At 41.8% G+C, this 6,088-nt stretch overlaps 1 pseudogene; it reads right to left on the reverse strand.

Moving 5' to 3' along the window:
• Positions 1 to 4,819: 4,819 nt before the first annotated feature.
• LOC112415091 (60S ribosomal protein L12-like) lies at positions 4,820 to 5,319 on the reverse strand (annotated as a pseudogene).
• Between the last annotated feature and the right edge of the window lie 769 nt (positions 5,320 to 6,088).

Genomic DNA, 6,088 nt, shown 5'->3' on the forward strand with positions numbered 1-6,088 from the left:
TCTGGGTAATGTGTTTTCTTTAGGTCTCTGCAGTCAGGACCCTCACTAGAATGAGGTAGGTAGAGAAGATGGAAACCATTTGTCAATATCAAGTTCAAAAGAAGAGTGCCTGGGGACTCAGTCCTGAAACACACTGTATTCCTAAACTTGTTGGCAGAATTTATTTCTGTGAGCTCATGGTGACTTGCTTTCTCAAGGTCAGAGGAAAGAGAATCTCTGACCTTCTAAGGGCCTCCATCTGATTAAACCAGGCCCCAGTCAGGATAACCTCCCTTTTAGACAACTCAAAATCAACTGATTTGGGACCTTAATTATGTCTACAAAGTGCTATCACTGTTGCATATTTTATTGGCTAAAAACCAGACACAGGTTCCACCCACACCCAAGGGGAGTGTTATTGTATAAGGCATGACTCACTGGGGGGTTCATCTTAGAGTGTGTCTACTATATACTCCATGATTTAAAGGTCAGAAAAAGAAGGATAAGCAAGGCAAACCAAGAAGAATGGCAAGTGAGAAGAGGAAAGAGGGGGAAAAAGGAGATTGTTGGAGTATGGAAATCAAGTGAAGAAATTGTTTCAACTGTGTTATATGCTGTCCAGAGGCTGAGAAAGATGAGAAGATGAACAAATGACTGTCTGATTTGGTAATGTGACCTTGGCAAAGGTTTCAGTGATTGAATGTAAGCCTGATTAGAAGCCGATTCAAAAAGGAAAGGGGTAAAGATGTGGAGACACTGGGCACAGACAATTCTTTTCAGGAGTTTTTCTGTAAAGGGAAGCAGAAGAATGAGGTGGTAGTTGGAGGAGATATGAAGTCAAGGAGGGGATTTTTTTTGAAAGTGTTGTTTGTTCATTAATGAGAATGACTCAATAGAGAGAAAACATTTTGAACATATAGGAAAGCAGGGAGGCAACCATGGGAGTAGGAGGGGTTGGAATCCAGTGCACCAGTGAAGGGGATGGTAGGCAGGAGGCTGAGCGGCTCATCCATTGCAACAGAAGGAAAAGAGGGTATAAAGGGACAGATGCAGGAAGCAGGAGGATTTGATGGTGAGAGTTTCTGCTGCTGCTTACATTTGTCTGCGAGGAATGGTGGATGAAATAGGAGGAAGGTGATGGAGTTTTGAGGAATGAAGTAGCCCTGGGAGAGTCAAATAAATTGACCAGGAATATGCAGAAGAATCGTCAATCAACAGTAAGGGGCAACTTAAGGTCTGATGTCAGCATAATCATTTTTTTTCTTGAGGTACATTTAGATTCTTAAGGGCAGGAACAGAGCAGGTAGGGACAGGACTATTCCCAGAGTTGAGATTTTTTTTTTAGGATAATATAATGGAAGCAATAAAGGGTCAAAAGAGGTAAGAGCACATTTAAAGGAGTAATTATAATGCAGGACCATGGAATCTAAGTTAGGTAAGGAGGGAATGAGGGCCTGGGGGATGGAAATAAACAGTGAAAAGGCAGTAGGGTCAGATGAACAAAGTGCCTGGTGGAGTAGAAGAATTTTTTGAGCTTCGGGCATGAGCTGGATGTAGAAGTAAAATGCTTGACACTGAGATAATTGAGGGGATACAGTTATTATAAATGATGAGAACTAAGGATAACAGTGGGGGTTGGTGGCTGAAGTGGCAGAAGAAAAGATCACTGGAAGCAAAGGGTTTGAGGAATAGAGAGGCCAAGAGGTTGGATGGACCAGCCATGTAGACATTGAAATCACCAAAAATAATGACAGGAGACTGGAGGAGAGAAACACAGTAAACCTGGTGTTGAAATCTCCAAGGAATGTGTGGGAGTGACAGGGAAGACAGGAGGAGACACAGCAAGAAGGTCTGGAGGTGCAGTCTGATAGCATCAGCTTCCAAGCAGCTGATGGGGGAGGGCAAGAAAGAGACAGTGGCTTGGAAGTGGCCACGAGGAGTGAGACAAGCACCTGGATTACCTTCTGACCCGGTGGTGCATGATAGGTGAGAGAGAGCTGGCCACCACTCATGAGGGCTGCAGGGAATTCAGTGTCCTCAGGGGGAAGCCAGGTTTCTCTCAGAACTAGAAAGTGAAGGCACTGTTCAGAGAAGAGTGTGGATACAGGGGATTTTTCTGATGACAAACCAGTATGGGGATAAGGATTTGAGTGATGAAATTTGACCCGGGAAGCACGGATATCTTGAGGTCACTGAGATAAACGTCTAAAACAAGATGGGGTTCCCTGGTGGCTGCTTCAGTAATTATTCTTAGAACTTGACTCAGGCAATTCTTAGGTGAGAACAGGAATTAAATCCATTGGAATTCAACTGATCCAATAATGCTGTTCATCCTTTTTCCTTAGTAACTTGTGTTGGTCTCCTTTCCAATCCTTATTGATTCTGCCCTACCTTAGCTTCTCATCAGTTCTGACCAAATCCAAACTCCTTAGCATGGGAAGGGCCCTCAAAGAGCTGCCCTGTCCTGCCCATCACCCTCAAGGGTCCCGACTCCACCACAAGCTCTTGCTGTGCCCCTTTGTCTCAGGGCTCCATCTCTTTTTCACTTGATTATCTTGCACTCATTCTTTTAAGCTATAATTCAAATCTTTGGAAGAATATACAAGAAATTGGTAGTCCTGATTGTTCTCAGAAGAAAACCGGGCCTGGAGAGGGGAGCATAAAGGGAAACTTTTCAGAGCATGCCCTTTTATGCATTTTGAATTTTATACTATATGGATGCATTGCCACATCTTTAAAAGTAATGAAAATTTAAAAAAAATTAAAGCATCAAATGAACCAAAAAAAGATACATTTCAGTGTTTCATCCTCCATGAAGTCTTCACTAACTTGATGCTTCCATCCACTGAGGCATCATCATGCCTTCCACATTACTCTATTACAGCATTTCAGTCTACATTGTACTTATCTGCAAACAAGTTAACAGTTGAATGTTCTCATAGCCTGGAAGCACCGTGAGGGAAGGGACTTACTTTGTCTCATTCACCTTTGAATCTAGTACATGGTAGGTGCTCAGTAAAGGCTTGTTGAACTAATGAATGAAAAAAAATTTCAGAAGGGAAAGAAAAGATAGGTAAGCAATTCCGCTTCTTTTACAGATGAAGAAAATGAGGCCCAGAGAGGTGATTTATTAAGGATTGGTAACAGAATAAAATGAGAATCCAAGCTTTCTAGAGTCCAAGTTTGGCATTAGAATAAGTTATAAAACTTTCACGTTGGGACAGCAGATGTGATGTGGATTATACTTACTTATTTTGACCTGAGTTTCTGGATTTTCAAGAAATTTCTGATTTCCAGAAAGCTGCCCAGTTAACCTCCAAAGGATAATTTCACATATCAGATCATGGGTCCTAAATTTGGGTTTGGAAAACATGTATTCTAAGGACCTCATAGACTAGGCTTATACTGCAGAGAAATCACAGGAAAATCTTGTGGCACATTTGTTTACCTTAAAAGCTGTGTTTTGTTTTATTGTTTTCCTGAAACACACGCAGTGCGGTGGACATAGCTACACACAGTAGCTCTCTGTAGAGATGCTAGAATAGCACAGGGAAAAGTGCCTGGGTCAACTCAAAGTGATATATTCAGTTCTCATTTGTTAGCATTTGCTGAATATCCAGGGCAGTGACCAAGGGCATTTTATTTTACACAGCAGCCATGTTTTTAATGTGTAAGGTGGTAGCGTTAACGATTACTTGAGCCAGATTTTAAGTACCCTGGGGAGGTCCGCTGTGGGCTTCAAGATCAGTGGTCTTCAAATTTTTGCTCACATAACTCCCTGAAAGAATTCTGAAAAACTTGCATCCTTCCCATATTTTTATGTTGCCACCTATAATTTTTCAACATAAGTTTGCAAAGAGTATCATTTCCAGAGTATTGCATGCAATTCATGATATTTTAAAATACAGCTGTTAGCTCACTTTTTAAAAGTTACCCCAAGGAATCTAAATCCCATGGCACTTTTTTACCCAACATTTTTTTTTTTCTTTTACGGTATGCGGGCCTCTCACTGCTGTGGCCTCTCCCGTTGCGGAGCACAGGCTCCGGACGTGCAGGCTCAGCGGCCATGGCTCACGGGCCCAGCCGCTCCGCGGAATGTGGGATCTTCCCGGACCAGGGCACAAGCCCGCGTCCCCTGCGTCGGCAGGCGGACTCTCAACCACTGCGCCAGCAGGGAAGCCCAACATTATTAATTTTAAATATATGTAACCTAGCTCTTCTTTAACAGCCAGGAAAGTTACATTGTTCCTTCTTCTTCTTGAACTCATATTTTCATTTCCATATTTCCATTTCTCCCACAGAATGCTATCTTATTGCATATTTTCATGCTTGAAAAATTTGTCTTGATCATTACATCATTCTTTTCAACTACATGCTTTCCTAATTTTACTTTCCGGTAACTCTACGGTCCTAGGAGTTATGTCTCTGGATGGAGTTATTACTAAAACTATTAGTAGTACGCCATTGATCAGTGGCCATATTACAAATCGACAACCATTTTTAAACATAAAAATAAGATTTTATTGAAAATGCATCTGTTAACAAAATGGAGGGGACTTTTTCTTTTCCAGTGGATTTGCGGATGAATATTGTAGAGTGAGATTGAGTTCCATCCCGATTCTATTCATGCGTTTGACAAGGTTCTTATAAATGCTGAAGCATTTTGTTCACAAAATAAGTAGATGGGAATGTAAGGTTTTTGCTGTAGCCGTGTTACTCAACTCCTTTAACTCCTTTCAATTATATGCCAAAACCCATGTGATGACCTCTCATTTAAACTCTTTTTTCTTCCCATTGGTTGTTAAATGACCCTTTATTGAATTATGGTCCTTTGCAGTTCTTAACTAGCTGCGCATTCCACCACACCACTGTTGTTGTCATTCATCTATGATGTCATGAGGATGACGGCAATCCACATCAGAGACCACAGACCTGGCAGTCCCCAGGATCTATTTAATGGTTCCAGAGTATTCTCTAGCTAAAGATTGGTGTCTCATCTGCTGGGCAATGTTGACGAGCTCATCAAAAGTGATGTTCCACTGTGCTTAATGTTTTTCTGCTTCTTTCTGTCTTTCGGTTGTTCCTTGAAGGCTTTAATGATCAGGACTGAGACACAGGTACCACCTCAGTCTGGGCCTGTGTGTTCTGAATGGTCAGTTTCACTGTAGTCCTCAGACCCTTCCAACCCCAGTTGCCTTGGAAATGTTATCACCAACCGTTTTTGGAGACAGACCCAGGCGGCCAATCTTGGGGGCCAGGGGAGACGTGGCACAGACTTCCCCACTGGTGCACCTCAGGAGATACAAATTTGATCTCCTTGGGCTCAAACTTAGGCAACATGGTGAGGTGGCTGGTGTCAGATAAACCCGGATTTCAGAGGACCAAAGAAAATTGCACCTTGGCCTCCTTCAAGCCGAATCTGAATGAAAGCCATTTAAAAATTTTTTTAGTGCACTAACAGGTGACACTTTTGTTCCCCAGTCATCATAGTCATTCCCTTTCTCAACACTAACACCAGCTTCTAATTTTCCATGTTTTGTGCACCTGGGTTGAATGCACCATGCTGCGATGTGGAATTTGTGAGAGGAATGACTTTCTTTTTTTAAGTGGAAAAATGGCGACTGTAAAAAAGGGATGGAAAAGAGGCTGCAAGCATGGTCTCAGGCAGATAAGTTTTAGGAAAGTGTAGAAATGAAAGTTGAGAATGTGGAAGTGATCCCCTTAAAGCTATCCATGCTGTGTAGCACTACGGAGTCTTCATGTACATGCGCAGAACGTGGTTATCCCAGTTTGAAGATTTCTGTTCACTAATCGGCAGGCATTTGAACAAAAATGATTGGAGAGCAAGAAAGATTAAGGCAGTTCTAAATAGACTGGGAATGACATGGCGGTTAAGAGAAGAGCTCTGTAAACCCTAACTCTGAAATTTACTAGCTGGGTATTTTTGGGCAAAATAACCTCTGCCTTCTTAATTCCTAGTCTAGAAAGAAAAGCAGTAATGATACCTACCTCATAGCATTGTGAGGATTAAATGAATTAATATGTAAAGCACTTAGAACACTGGTGGACAAATAATAATCACTCAATAAATCATTAACATTAATACTAG

This window comes from Neophocaena asiaeorientalis, unplaced genomic scaffold (assembly GCF_003031525.2).
Source record: "Neophocaena asiaeorientalis asiaeorientalis breed wild unplaced genomic scaffold, Neophocaena_asiaeorientalis_V1.1 scaffold546, whole genome shotgun sequence".
NCBI classification, from domain to species: Eukaryota; Metazoa; Chordata; class Mammalia; order Artiodactyla; family Phocoenidae; genus Neophocaena; species Neophocaena asiaeorientalis.